Source organism: Callospermophilus lateralis, chromosome 3 (assembly GCF_048772815.1).
Source record: "Callospermophilus lateralis isolate mCalLat2 chromosome 3, mCalLat2.hap1, whole genome shotgun sequence".
In the NCBI taxonomy this organism is placed as follows: domain Eukaryota; kingdom Metazoa; phylum Chordata; class Mammalia; order Rodentia; family Sciuridae; genus Callospermophilus; species Callospermophilus lateralis.
The window spans coordinates 125125232-125139863 of NC_135307.1; the positions used below are offsets into that span (position 1 = coordinate 125125232).

General features: G+C 52.8%; 8 non-coding genes across 8 annotated transcripts; all 8 read right to left on the reverse strand.

Moving 5' to 3' along the window:
- Positions 1-1119: 1119 nt before the first annotated feature.
- LOC143641578 (small nucleolar RNA SNORD116) lies at positions 1120-1211 on the reverse strand. The gene has a single exon (XR_013155413.1). It is a non-coding gene; the product is annotated as a small nucleolar RNA SNORD116 (small nucleolar RNA).
- A 1707-nt stretch (positions 1212-2918) lies between these two features.
- On the reverse strand, positions 2919-3010 carry LOC143386637 (small nucleolar RNA SNORD116). The gene has a single exon (XR_013089648.1). It is a non-coding gene; the product is annotated as a small nucleolar RNA SNORD116 (small nucleolar RNA).
- A 1707-nt stretch (positions 3011-4717) lies between these two features.
- Positions 4718-4809, reverse strand: LOC143641579 (small nucleolar RNA SNORD116). The gene has a single exon (XR_013155414.1). It is a non-coding gene; the product is annotated as a small nucleolar RNA SNORD116 (small nucleolar RNA).
- A 1723-nt stretch (positions 4810-6532) lies between these two features.
- On the reverse strand, positions 6533-6624 carry LOC143641580 (small nucleolar RNA SNORD116). The gene has a single exon (XR_013155415.1). It is a non-coding gene; the product is annotated as a small nucleolar RNA SNORD116 (small nucleolar RNA).
- Positions 6625-8330: 1706 nt separating this feature from the next.
- On the reverse strand, positions 8331-8422 carry LOC143386608 (small nucleolar RNA SNORD116). The gene has a single exon (XR_013089621.1). It is a non-coding gene; the product is annotated as a small nucleolar RNA SNORD116 (small nucleolar RNA).
- Positions 8423-10128: 1706 nt separating this feature from the next.
- LOC143641581 (small nucleolar RNA SNORD116) lies at positions 10129-10220 on the reverse strand. The gene has a single exon (XR_013155416.1). It is a non-coding gene; the product is annotated as a small nucleolar RNA SNORD116 (small nucleolar RNA).
- A 1721-nt stretch (positions 10221-11941) lies between these two features.
- On the reverse strand, positions 11942-12033 carry LOC143641582 (small nucleolar RNA SNORD116). The gene has a single exon (XR_013155417.1). It is a non-coding gene; the product is annotated as a small nucleolar RNA SNORD116 (small nucleolar RNA).
- A 1705-nt stretch (positions 12034-13738) lies between these two features.
- Positions 13739-13830, reverse strand: LOC143641583 (small nucleolar RNA SNORD116). The gene has a single exon (XR_013155418.1). It is a non-coding gene; the product is annotated as a small nucleolar RNA SNORD116 (small nucleolar RNA).
- Positions 13831-14632: the final 802 nt, after the last annotated feature.

A 14632-nucleotide genomic window follows, 5' to 3' on the forward strand; every position in this document is an offset into this window, starting at 1 on the left:
ATACGCTCCGAAGCCTGAACCCCACAATTGTGCAGGAGAGGAGACCCTCAACGCCTGTCCAGCGCCTAGAAAGGCACTTGGCAAAGAGGTGAATTCCATCACTCTCTACTTCCTTCAGGCATAGGCAACAATCCTTAGGAACTACTTTGGATCCAGTTACGCCTTTCCTCTGCCCAAACCATTCACGACTGTCCTATGCTCAAAAACTAGAAGCTGATGTCTCGGGTTCACATGTGCCTCCTCCAAAAAAATTCATTCCTGAGGTCTGCCACACCAGTGGCTCATTCGGGATCCAAACTGCGTATATGCTCTATCAGAAGGCACATCAACCACCGTGCCTGAAGCCTCACGGGTGGACCAAAAGCACACAACGATACTAAGGCTTTTTCCTGAAGCACTTCTGATGCCCCAGCTCGAGAGCCAACCATCTATCAGGGGGATCCATTCCCAAAAGTGGCAGTCAAAGGACCGGCTTGTGGTAAGACCCACTTTCTCCATTTGCATTCCCTCAAATGGCCATCTACTCATCCAGGCGCTGGTCCCACTGGAGACCCACAATTCCTTCCCTTGGTGGACAAAGGCTCTTGCCAACATTGTGGGACAATACCACTGGCAACACTGAAGAATTTCCAAAAAACTAGAAAACCCACCACACTCCCGGAAACACCAGGTCCCTGTGCTTTAAAGAAGGGTCTTCCATGCTTTGCGCTGGGTCTGCCTCCGCCTTCCTCCTAAAGTGGACCTCAATTTTCACTGGAAGACCCAGCAGACCGGCATGGTTCCACTGTACTGGGAATAAGCATCTCCAGTCCACAAGAGGACGAAACTTCTTCTCCTGTGCCATGGCCCAGAACCTCCTAGTACGGCTGAACCCTACAGCCGAACACCCACTAGGATATAATCCCGGGCAGGCCAAGGTCTTCGTCAATGTCCTGAGCTCTGCATCACCCATGTATGCTGAAACGAAACGAGGACTGACACTCAGCCTAACGCCACCTGAACTCGGCTGGAAGGAGCCTTCCCTTAAAGGGTCATTTCCCACAGAGCCCTCGTCGAAAAAGGGGCACAGGGTTCTCCCCTCCACCACCCAACTCACTGCAGCCCCATGGGCTACGTGGTGGACCTCAGTTTCGATGAGAACGACGGTATAGAGTTTTCACTCATTTTGTTCAGCTTCCAAGGAATGTTTTTGTGGGAGTCATCATCGATCCACGCTTGTGAACCTCACCTGGCAAGGAGCAACCTCGGTGACTCTGGGCAAGGAGACTCTTACCATCGTCAGCTATGAAGGGCCACACTCAGGAAACAGAGGGCACGGGCATGCGGGTGTTCACCGTCCTCCCTGGGTATCTTCCCACAGCCAGAAGAGCCGGCGGCAACCCTCAATCCGTCCAAGGAAACCCGACCTGCCATGCGTATGCAAGGAGACAAAAGAGAGGGATGTCCATGAAACATAACCATGACTGGCCTGTTCCGCAGCCTGCTGTTCCTCACTACACACTCCTTAGGGACTGCAGTCTTTTCAGTTTCCTATGCCATGCCTGCCTCATCTCAGTTCCAATGGGGCTCCTGAGCTGCCCAGGAAACTCTTCCAGCCACAGGAAACCCATATGAGAATCTCCTTCCAACCCTACAAACGAATGTGACCCTGACACCTTCCCTCCATGGGATGTCCAAGCATGGAAGGACCAACTTGAGAAAGTACGTCCTCTGGAGACCTCCTGCCTTTCTGGGATATCGCCACGTGCATCTCGGAGCCCCTCATGACATAGATTCCAACAGAAGCCCCAGTCCCAACCATACGATCCGATGCCTGTACCCCACAATTGTGCAGGAGAGGAGACCCTCAACGCCTGTCCAGCGCCTAGAAAGGCACTTGGCAAAGAGGTGAATTCCATCACTCTCTACTTCCTTCAGGCATAGGCAACAATCCTTAGGAACTACTTTGGACCCAGTTACGCCTTTCCTCTGCCCAAACCATTCACGACTGTCCTATGCTCAAAAACTAGAAGCTGATGTCTCGGGTTCACATGTGCCTCCTCCAAAAAAATTCATTCCTGAGGTCTGCCACAACAGTGGCTCATTCGGGATCCAAACTGCGTATATGCTCTATCAGAAGGCACATCAACCACCGTGCCTGAAGCCTCACGGGTGGACCAAAAGCACACAACGATACTAAGGCTTTTTCCTGAAGCACTTCTGATGCCCCAACTCGAGAGCCAACCATCTATCAGGGGGATCCATTCCCGAAAGTGGCAGCCAAAGGACCGGCTTGTGGAAAGACCCACTTTCTCCATTTGCATTCCCTCAAATGGCCATCTACTCATCCAGGCGCTGGTCCCACTGGAGACCCACAATTCCTTCCCTTGGTGGACAAACGCTCTTGCCAACATTGTGGGACAATACCACTGGCAACACTGAAGAATTTCCAAAAAACTAGAAAACCCACCACACTCCCGGAAACACCAGGTCCCTGTGCTTTAAAGAAGGGTCTTCCATGCTTTGCGCTGGGTCTGCCTCCGCCTTCCTCCTAAAGTAGACCTCAATTTTCACTGGAAGACCCAGCAGACCGGCATGGTTCCACTGTCCTGGGAATAAGCATCTCCAGTCCACAAGAGGACGAAACTTCTTCTCCTGTGCCATGGCCCAGAACCTCCTAGTACGGCTGAACCCTACAGCCGAACACCCACTAGGATATAATCCCGGGCAGGCCAAGGTCTTCGTCAACGTCCTGAGCTCTGCATCACCCATGTATGCTGAAACCAAACGAGGACTGACACTCAGCCTAACGCCACCTGAACTCGGCTGGAAGGAGCCTTCCCTTAAAGGGTCCATTCCCACAGAGCCCTCGTCGAAAAAGGGGCACAGGGTTCTCCCCTCCACCACCCAACTCACTGCAGCCCCCTGGGCTACGTGGTGGACCTCAGTTTCGATGAGAACGACGGTATAGAGTTTTCACTCATTTTGTTCAGCTTCCAAGGAATGTTTTTGTGGGAGTCATCATCGATCCACGCTTGTGAACCTCACCTGGCAATGAGCAACCTCGGTGACTTGGAGCAAGGAGACTCTTACCATCGTCAGCTATGAAGGGCCACACTCAGGTAACAGAGGGCACGGGCATGCGGGTGTTCCCCGTCCTCCCTGGGTATCTTCCCATAGCCAGAAGAGCCGGCGGCAACCCTCAATCCGTCCAAGGAAACACGACCTGTCATGTGTTTGCAAGGAGACAAAAGAGAGGGATGCCCATGAAACATAACCATGACTGGCCTGTTCCGCAGCCTGCTGTTCCTCACTACACACTCCTTAGGGACTGCAGCCTTTTCAGTTTCCTATGCCATGCCTGCCTCATCTCAGTTCCAATGGGGCTCCTGAGCTGCCCAGGAAACTCTTCCAGCCACAGGAAACCCATCTGAGAATCTCCTTCCAACCCTACAAACGAATGTGACCCTGACACCTTCCCTCCATGGGATGTCCAAGCATGGAAGGACCAACTTGAGAAAGTACGTCCTCTGGAGACCTCCTGCCTTTCTGGGATATCGCCACGTGCATCTCGGAGCCCCACATGACATAGATTCCAACAGGAGCCCCAGTCCCAACCATACGATCCGATGCCTGTACCCCACAATTGTGCAGGAGAGGAGACCCTCAACGCCTGTCCAGCGCCTAGAAAGGCACTTGGCAAAGAGGTGAATTCCATCACTCTCTACTTCCTTCAGGCACAGGCAACAATCCTTAGGAACTACTTTGGACCCAGTTACGCCTTTCCTCTGCCCAAACCATTCACGACTGTCCTATGCTCAAAAACTAGAAGCTGATGTCTCGGGTTCACATGTGCCTCCTCCAAAAAAATTCATTCCTGAGGTCTGCCACAACAGTGGCTCATTCGGGATCCAAACTGCGTATATGCTCTATCAGAAGGCACATCAACCACCGTGCCTGAAGCCTCACGGGTGGACCAAAAGCACACAACGATACTAAGGCTTTTTCCTGAAGCACTTCTGATGCCCCAACTCGAGAGCCAACCATCTATCAGGGGGATCCATTCCCGAAAGTGGCAGCCAAAAGACCGGCTTGTGGTAAGACCCACTTTCTCCATTTGCATTCCCTCAAATGGCCATCTACTCATCCAGGCGCTGGTCCCACTGGAGACCCACAATTCCTTCCCTTGGTGGACAAAGGCTCTTGCCAACATTGTGGGACAATACCACTGGCAACACTGAAGAATTTCCAAAAAACTAGAAAACCCACCACACTCCCGGAAACACCAGGTCCCTGTGCTTTAAAGAAGGGTCTTCCATGCTTTGCGCTGGGTCTGCCTCCGCCTTCCTCCTAAAGTGGACCTCAATTTTCACTGGAAGACCCAGCAGACCGGCATGGTTCCACTGTACTGGGAATAAGCATCTCCAGTCCACAAGAGGACGAAACTTCTTCTCCTGTGCCATGGCCCAGAACCTCCTAGTACGGCTGAACCCTACAGCCGAACACCCACTAGGATATAATCCCGGGCAGGCCAAGGTCTTCGTCAATGTCCTGAGCTCTGCATCACCCATGTATGCTGAAACGAAACGAGGACTGACACTCAGCCTAACGCCACCTGAACTCGGCTGGAAGGAGCCTTCCCTTAAAGGGTCATTTCCCACAGAGCCCTCGTCGAAAAAGGGGCACAGGGTTCTCCCCTCCACCACCCAACTCACTGCAGCCCCCTGGGCTACGTGGTGGACCTCAGTTTCGATGAGAACGACGGTATAGAGTTTTCACTCATTTTGTTCAGCTTCCAAGGAATGTTTTTGTGGGAGTCATCATCGATCCACGCTTGTGAACCTCACCTGGCAAGGAGCAACCTCGGTGACTCTGGGCAAGGAGACTCTTACCATCGTCAGCTATGAAGGGCCACACTCAGGAAACAGAGGGCACGGGCATGCGGGTGTTCACCGTCCTCCCTGGGTATCTTCCCACAGCCAGAAGAGCCGGCGGCAACCCTCAATCCGTCCAAGGAAACCCGACCTGCCATGCGTATGCAAGGAGACAAAAGAGAGGGATGTCCATGAAACATAACCATGACTGGCCTGTTCCGCAGCCTGCTGTTCCTCACTACACACTCCTTAGGGACTGCAGCCTTTTCAGTTTCCTATGCCATGCCTGCCTCATCTCAGTTCCAATGGGGCTCCTGAGCTGCCCAGGAAACTCTTCCAGCCACAGGAAACCCATATGAGAATCTCCTTCCAACCCTACAAACGAATGTGACCCTGACACCTTCCCTCCATGGGATGTCCAAGCATGGAAGGACCAACTTGAGAAAGTACGTCCTCTGGAGACCTCCTGCCTTTCTGGGATATCGCCACGTGCATCACGGAGCCCCACATGACATAGATTCCAACAGGAGCCCCAGTCCCAACCATACGATCCGATGCCTGTACCCCACAATTGTGCAGGAGAGGAGACCCTCAACGCCTGTCCAGCGCCTAGAAAGGCACTTGGCAAAGAGGTGAATTCCATCTCTCTCTACTTCCTTCAGGCATAGGCAACAATCCTTAGGAACTACTTTGGACCCAGTTACGCCTTTCCTCTGCCCAAACCATTCACGACTGTCCTGTGCTCAAAAACTAGAAGCTGATGTCTCGGGTTCACATGTGCCTCCTCCAAAAAAATTCATTCCTGAGGTCTGCCACAATAGTGGCTCATTCGGGATTCAAACTGCGTATATGCTCTATCATATGGCACATCAACCACCGAGCCTGAAGCCTCAGGGGCAAACCAAAAGCACACAATGATACTAAGGCTTTTTCCTGAAACACTTCTGATGCCCCAACTCGAGAGTCAACCATCTATCAGGAGGATCCATTCCCAGAAGTTGCAGCCAAAACCGGCTTGTGGTAAGACCCAGTTTCTCCATTTGCATTCCCTCAAATGGCCATCTACTCATCCAGTCGGTGGTCCCTCTTTAGACCCACCCTTCCTTCCCTTGGTGGACAAACGCTCTTGCCAACATTGTGGGACAATACCATTGGCAACACTGTAGCATTTCCGGAAAACGAGAAAACCCTCCACATTCCCGGAAACACCAGGCCCCTGTGCACTATACAAGGCTCTCCCATGCTTTGCGCTGGGTCTCCTTCCGCCTTCCACCTAAAGTGCTCCTCAATTTTCACTGGAAGACCCAGCAGACCGGCATGGTTCCACTGGCCTGGGAATAAGCATCTCCAGTCCACAAGAGGACAAAACTTCTTCTCCTGTGCCATGGCCCAGAACCTCCTAGTACAGATGAACCCTACAGCCGAACACCCACTAAGATATAATCCCGGGCAGGCCTAGGTCTTCCTCAACGTCCTGAGCTCTGCATCACCCATGCATGCTGAAACCAAACGAGGACTGACACGCAGAGGACAACAGGCTCGGAGCCTAAAGCCACCTGAACTCGGCTGGAAGGAGCCTTCCCTTCCAGGGTCCATTCCCACAGAGCCCTCGTCGAAAAAGGGGCACAGGGTTCTCCCCTCCACCACCAAATTCACTGCAGCCCCCTGGGCTACGTGGTGGACCTCAGTTTCGATGAGAACGACGGTATAGAGTTTTCACTCATTTTGTTCAGCTTCCAAGGAATGTTTTTGTGGGAGTCATCATCGATCCACGCTTGTGACCCTCACCTGGCAAGGAGCAACCTCGGTGACTCTGGGCAAGGAGACTCTTACCATCGTCAGCCATGAAGGGCCACACTCAGGTAACAGAGGGCACGGGCATGCGGGTGTTCACCGTCCTCCCTGGGTATCTTCCCACAGCCAGAAGAGCCGGAGGCAACCCTCAATCCGTCCGAGGAAACCCGACCTGCCATGCATATGCAAAGAGACAAAAGAGAGGGATGCCCATGAAACATAACCATGACTGCCCGGCTCCGCAGCCTGCTGTTCCTCACTACACACTCCTTAGGGACTGCAGCCTTTTCAGTTTCCTATGCCATGCCTGCCTAATCTCAGTTCCAATGGGGCTCCTAAGCTGCACAGGAAACTCTTCAAGCCACAGGAAACCCATCTGAGAATCTCCATCCAACCCTACAAACGAATGTGGCCCTGACACCTTCCCTCCATGGGATGTCCAAGCATGGAAGGACCAACTTGAGAAAGTACGTCCTCTGGAGACCTCCTGCCTTTCTGGGATATCGCCACGTGCATCTCGGAGCCCCACATGACATAGATTCCAACAGGAGCCCCAGTCCCAACCATATGCTCCGAAGCCTGAACCCCACAATTGTGCAGGAGAGGAGACCCTCAACGCCTGTCCAGCGCCTAGAAAGGCACTTGGCAAAGAGGTGAATTCCATCACTCTCTACTTCCTTCAGGCATAGGCAACAATCCTTAGGAACTACTTTGGACCCAGTTACGCCTTTCCTCTGCCCAAACCATTCACGACTGTCCTATGCTCAAAAACTAGAAGCTGATGTCTCGGGTTCACATGTGCCTCCTCCAAAAAAATTCATTCCTGAGGTCTGCCACAACAGTGGCTCATTCGGGATCCAAACTGCGTATATGCTCTATCAGAAGGCACATGAACCACCATGCCTGAAGCCTCACGGGTGGACCAAAAGCACACAACGATACTAAGGCTTTTTCCTGAAGCACTTCTGATGCCCCAACTCGAGAGCCAACCATCTATCAGGGGGATCCATTCCCGAAAGTGGCAGTCAATTACCGGCTTGTGGTAAGACCCACTTTCTCCATTTGCATTCCCTCAAATGGCCATCTACTCATCCAGGCGCTGGTCCCACTGGAGACCCACAATTCCTTCCCTTGGTGGACAAACGCTCTTGCCAACATTGTGGTACAATACCACTGGCAACACTGAAGAATTTCCAAAAAACTAGAAAACCCACCACACTCCCGGAAACACCAGGTCCCTGTGCTTTAAAGAAGGGTCTTCCATGCTTTGCGCTGGGTCTGCCTCCGCCTTCCTCCTAAAGTGGACCTCAATTTTCACTGGAAGACCCAGCAGACCGGCATGGTTCCACTGTCCTGGGAATAAGCATCTCCAGTCCACAAGAGGACGAAACTTCTTCTCCTGTGCCATGGCCCAGAACCTCCTAGTACGGCTGAACCCTACAGCCGAACACCCACTAGGATATAATCCCGGGCAGGCCAAGGTCTTCGTCAACGTCCTGAGCTCTGCATCACCCATGTATGCTGAAACCAAACGAGGACTGACACTCAGCCTAACGCCACCTGAACTCGGCTGGAAGGAGCCTTCCCTTAAAGGGTCCATTCCCACAGAGCCCTCGTCGAAAAAGGGGCACAGGGTTCTCCCCTCCACCACCCAACTCACTGCAGCCCCCTGGGCTACGTGGTGGACCTCAGTTTCGATGAGAACGACGGTATAGAGTTTTCACTCATTTTGTTCAGCTTCCAAGGAATGTTTTTGTGGGAGTCATCATCGATCCACGCTTGTGAACCTCACCTGGCAATGAGCAACCTCGGTGACTTGGAGCAAGGAGACTCTTACCATCGTCAGCTATGAAGGGCCACACTCAGGTAACAGAGGGCACGGGCATGCGGGTGTTCCCCGTCCTCCCTGGGTATCTTCCCATAGCCAGAAGACCCGGCGGCAACCCTCAATCCGTCCAAGGAAACACGACCTGTCATGTGTTTGCAAGGAGACAAAAGAGAGGGATGCCCATGAAACATAACCATGACTGGCCTGTTCCGCAGCCTGCTGTTCCTCACTACACACTCCTTAGGGACTGCAGCCTTTTCAGTTTCCTATGCCATGCCTGCCTCATCTCAGTTCCAATGGGGCTCCTGAGCTGCCCAGGAAACTCTTCCAGCCACAGGAAACCCATCTGAGAATCTCCTTCCAACCCTACAAACGAATGTGACCCTGACACCTTCCCTCCATGGGATGTCCAAGCATGGAAGGACCAACTTGAGAAAGTACGTCCTCTGGAGACCTCCTGCCTTTCTGGGATATCGCCACGTGCATCTCGGAGCCCCACATGACATAGATTCCAACAGGAGCCCCAGTCCCAACCATACGATCCGATGCCTGTACCCCACAATTGTGCAGGAGAGGAGACCCTCAACGCCTGTCCAGCGCCTAGAAAGGCACTTGGCAAAGAGGTGAATTCCATCACTCTCTACTTCCTTCAGGCACAGGCAACAATCCTTAGGAACTACTTTGGACCCAGTTACGCCTTTCCTCTGCCCAAACCATTCACGACTGTCCTATGCTCAAAAACTAGAAGCTGATGTCTCGGGTTCACATGTGCCTCCTCCAAAAAAATTCATTCCTGAGGTCTGCCACAACAGTGGCTCATTCGGGATCCAAACTGCGTATATGCTCTATCAGAAGGCACATCAACCACCGTGCCTGAAGCCTCACGGGTGGACCAAAAGCACACAACGATACTAAGGCTTTTTCCTGAAGCACTTCTGATGCCCCAACTCGAGAGCCAACCATCTATCAGGGGGATCCATTCCCGAAAGTGGCAGCCAAAGGACCGGCTTGTGGTAAGACCCACTTTCTCCATTTGCATTCCCTCAAATGGCCATCTACTCATCCAGGCGCTGGTCCCACTGGAGACCCACAATTCCTTCCCTTGGTGGACAAACGCTCTTGCCAACATTGTGGGACAATACCACTGGCAACACTGAAGAATTTCCAAAAAACTAGAAAACCCACCACACTCCCGGAAACACCAGGTCCCTGTGCTTTAAAGAAGGGTCTCCATGCTTTGCGCTGGGTCTGCCTCCGCCTTCCTCCTAAAGTGGACCTCAATTTTCACTGGAAGACCCAGCAGACCGGCATGGTTCCACTGTCCTGGGAATAAGCATCTCCAGTCCACAAGAGGACGAAACTTCTTCTCCTGTGCCATGGCCCAGAACCTCCTAGTACGGCTGAACCCTACAGCCGAACACCCACTAGGATATAATCCCGGGCAGGCCAAGGTCTTCGTCAACGTCCTGAGCTCTGCATCGCCCAGGTATGCTGAAACCAAACGAGGACTGACACTCAGCCTAACGCCACCTGAACTCGGCTGGAAGGAGCCTTCCCTTAAAGGGTCCATTCCCACAGAGCCCTCGTCGAAAAAGGGGCACAGGGTTCTCCCCTCCACCACCCAACTCACTGCAGCCCCCTGGGCTACGTGGTGGACCTCAGTTTCGATGAGAACGACGGTATAGAGTTTTCACTCATTTTGTTCAGCTTCCAAGGAATGTTTTTGTGGGAGTCATCATCGATCCACGCTTGTGAACCTCACCTGGCAATGAGCAACCTCGGTGACTTGGAGCAAGGAGACTCTTACCATCGTCAGCTATGAAGGGCCACACTCAGGTAACAGAGGGCACGGGCCTGCGGGTGTTCCCCGTCCTCCCTGGGTATCTTCCCACAGCCAGAAGAGCCGGCGGCAACCCTCAATCCGTCCAAGGAAACCCGACCTGACATGCGTTTGCAAGGAGACAAAAGAGAGGGATGCCCATGAAACATAACCATGACTGGCCTGTTCCGCAGCCTGCTGTTCCTCACTACACACTCCTTAGGGACTGCAGCCTTTTCAGTTTCCTATGCCATGCCTGCCTCATCTCAGTTCCAATGGGGCTCCTGAGCTGCCCAGGAAACTCTTCCAGCCACAGGAAACCCATCTGAGAATCTCCTTGCAACCCTACAAACGAATGTGACCCTGACACCTTCCCTCCATGGGATGTCCAAGCATGGAAGGACCAACTTGAGAAAGTACGTCCTCTGGAGACCTCCTGCCTTTCTGGGATATCGCCACGTGCATCTCGGAGCCCCACATGACATAGATTCCAACAGGAGCCCCAGTCCCAACCATACGATCCGATGCCTGTACCCCACAATTGTGCAGGAGAGGAGACCCTCAACGCCTGTCCAGCGCCTAGAAAGGCACTTGGCAAAGAGGTGAATTCCATCACTCTCTACTTCCTTCAGGCATAGGCAACAATCCTTAGGAACTACTTTGGACCCAGTTACGCCTTTCCTCTGCCCAAACCATTCACGACTGTCCTATGCTCAAAAACTAGAAGCTGATGTCTCGGGTTCACATGTGCCTCCTCCAAAAAATTCATTCCTGAGGTCTGCCACAATAGTGGCTCATTCGGGATTCAAACTGCGTATATGCTCTATCATATGGCACATCAACCACCGAGCCTGAAGCCTCAGGGGCAAACCAAAAGCACACAACGATACTAAGGCTTTTTCCTGAAACACTTCTGATGCCCCAACTCGAGAGTCAACCATCTATCAGGAGGATCCATTCCCAGAAGTTGCAGCCAAAACCGGCTTGTGGTAAGACCCAGTTTCTCCATTTGCATTCCCTCAAATGGCCATCTACTCATCCAGTCGGTGGTCCCTCTTTAGACCCACCCTTCCTTCCCTTGGTGGACAAACGCTCTTGCCAACATTGTGGGACAATACCATTGGCAACACTGTAGCATTTCCGGAAAACGAGAAAACCCTCCACATTCCCGGAAACACCAGGCCCCTGTGCACTATAGAAGGCTCTCCCATGCTTTGCGCTGGGTCTCCTTCTGCCTTCCACCTAAAGTGCTCCTCAATTTTCACTGGAAGACCCAGCAGACCGGCATGGTTCCACTGGCCTGGGAATAAGCATCTCCAGTCCACAAGAGGACAAAACTTCTTCTCCTGTACCATGGCCAGAACCTCCTAGTACAGATGAACCCTACAGCCGAACACCCACTAAGATATAATCCCGGGCAGGCCTAGGTCTTCCTCAACGTCCTGAGCTCTGCATCACCCATGCATGCTGAAACCAAACGAGGACTGACACGCAGAGGACAACAGGCTCGGAGCCTAAAGCCACCTGAACTCGGCTGGAAGGAGCCTTCCCTTCCAGGGTCCATTCCCACAGAGCCCCCGTTGAAAAAGGGGCACAGGGTTCTCCCCTCCACCACCAAATTCACTGCAGCCCCCTGGGCTACGTGGTGGACCTCAGTTTCGATGAGAACGACGGTATAGAGTTTTCACTCATTTTGTTCAGCTTCCAAGGAATGTTTTTGTGGGAGTCATCATCGATCCACGCTTGTGACCCTCACCTGGCAAGGAGCAACCTCGGTGATTCTGGGCAAGGAGACTCTTACCATCGTCAGCCATGAAGGGCCACACTCAGGTAACAGAGGGCACGGGCATGCGGGTGTTCACCGTCCTCCCTGGGTATCTTCCCACAGCCAGAAGAGCGGAGGCAACCCTCAATCCGTCCGAGGAAACCCGACCTGCCATGCGTATGCAAAGAGACAAAAGAGAGGGATGCCCATGAAACATAACCATGACTGCCCGGCTCCGCAGCCTGCTGTTCCTCACTACACACTCCTTAGGGACTGCAGCCTTTTCAGTTTCCTATGCCATGCCTGCCTCATCTCAGTTCCACATGGGGCTCCTAAGCTGCCCAGGAAACTCTTCAAGCCACAGGAAACCCATCTGAGAATCTCCATCCAACCCTACAAACGAATGTGACCCTGACACCTTCCCTCCATGGGATGTCCAAGCATGGAAGGACCAACTTGAGAAAGTACGTCCTCTGGAGACCTCCTGCCTTTCTGGGATATCGCCACGTGCATCTCGGAGCCCCACATGACATAGATTCCAACAGGAGCCCCAGTCCCAACCATACGCTCCGAAGCCTGAACCCCACAATTGTGCAGGAGAGGAGACCCTCAACGCCTGTCCAGCGCCTAGAAAGGCACTTGGCAAAGAGGTGAATTCCATCACTCTCTACTTCCTTCAGGCATAGGCAACAATCCTTAGGAACTACTTTGGACCCAGTTACGCCTTTCCTCTGCCCAAACCATTCACGACTGTCCTATGCTCAAAAACTAGAAGCTGATGTCTCGGGTTCACATGTGCCTCCTCCAAAAAAATTCATTCCTGAGGTCTGCCACAACAGTGGCTCATTCGGGATCCAAACTGCGTATATGCTCTATCAGAAGGCATATGAACCACCGTGCCTGAAGCCTCACGGGTGGACCAAAAGCACACAACGATACTAAGGCTTTTTCCTGAAGCACTTCTGATGCCCCAACCTGAGAGCCAACCATCTATCAGGGGGATCCATTCCCGAAAGTGGCAGCCAAAGGACCGGCTTGTGGTAAGACCCACTTTCTCCATTTGCATTCCCTCAAATGGCCATCTACTCATCCAGGCGCTGGTCCCAATGGAGACCCACAATTCCTTCCCTTGGTGGACAAACGCTCTTGCCAACATTGTGGGACAATACCACTGGCAACACTGAAGAATTTCCAAAAAACTAGAAAACCCACCACACTCCCGGAAACACCAGGTCCCTGTGCTTTAAAGAAGGGTCTTCCATGCTTTGCGCTGGGTCTGCCTCCGCCTTCCTCCTAAAGTGGACCTCAATTTTCACTGGAAGACCCAGCAGACCGGCATGGTTCCACTGTCCTGCGAATAAGCATCTCCCGTCCACAAGAGGATGAACTTCTTCTCCTGTGCCATGGCCCAGAACATCCTAGTACGGCTGAACCCTACAGCCGAACACCCACTAGGATATAATCCCGGGCAGGCCAAGGTCTTCGTCAACGTCCTGAGCTCTGCATCACCCATGTATGCTGAAACCAAACGAGGACTGACACTCAGCCTAACGCCACCTGAACTCGGCTGGAAGGAGCCTTCCCTTAAAGGGTCCATTCCCACAGAGCCCTCGTCGAAAAAGGGCACAGGGTTCTCCCCTCCACCACCCAACTCACTGCAGCCCCCTGGGCTACGTGGTGGACCTCAGTTTCGATGAGAACGACGGTATAGAGTTTTCACTCATTTTGTTCAGCTTCCAAGGAATGTTTTTGTGGGAGTCATCATCGATCCACGCTTGTGAACCTCACCTGGCAATGAGCAACCTCGGTGACTTGGAGCAAGGAGACTCTTACCATCGTCAGCTATGAAGGGCCACACTCAGGTAACAGAGGGCACGGGCATGCGGGTGTTCCCCGTCCTCCCTGGGTATCTTCCCATAGCCAGAAGAGCCGGCGGCAACCCTCAATCCGTCCAAGGAAACCCGACCTGTCATGTGTTTGCAAGGAGACAAAAGAGAGGGATGCCCATGAAACATAACCATGACTGGCCTGTTCCGCAGCCTGCTGTTCCTCACTACACACTCCTTAGGGACTGCAGCCTTTTCAGTTTCCTATGCCATGCCTGCCTCATCTCAGTTCCAATGGGGCTCCTGAGCTGCCCAGGAAACTCTTCCAGCCACAGGAAACCCATCTGAGAATCTCCTTCCAACCCTACAAACGAATGTGACCCTGACACCTTCCCTCCATGGGATGTCCAAGCATGGAAGGACCAACTTGAGAAAGTACGTCCTCTGGAGACCTCCTGCCTTTCTGGGATATCGCCACGTGCATCTCGGAGCCCCACATGACATAGATTCCAACAGGAGCCCCAGTCCCAACCATACGATCCGATGCCTGTACCCCACAATTGTGCAGGAGAGGAGACCCTCAACGCCTGTCCAGCGCCTAGAAAGGCACTTGGCAAAGAGGTGAATTCCATCACTCTCTACTTCCTTCAGGCATAGGCAACAATCCTTAGGAACTACTTTGGACCCAGTTACGCCTTTCCTCTGCCGAAACCATTCACGACTGTCCTATGCTCAAAAACTAGAAGC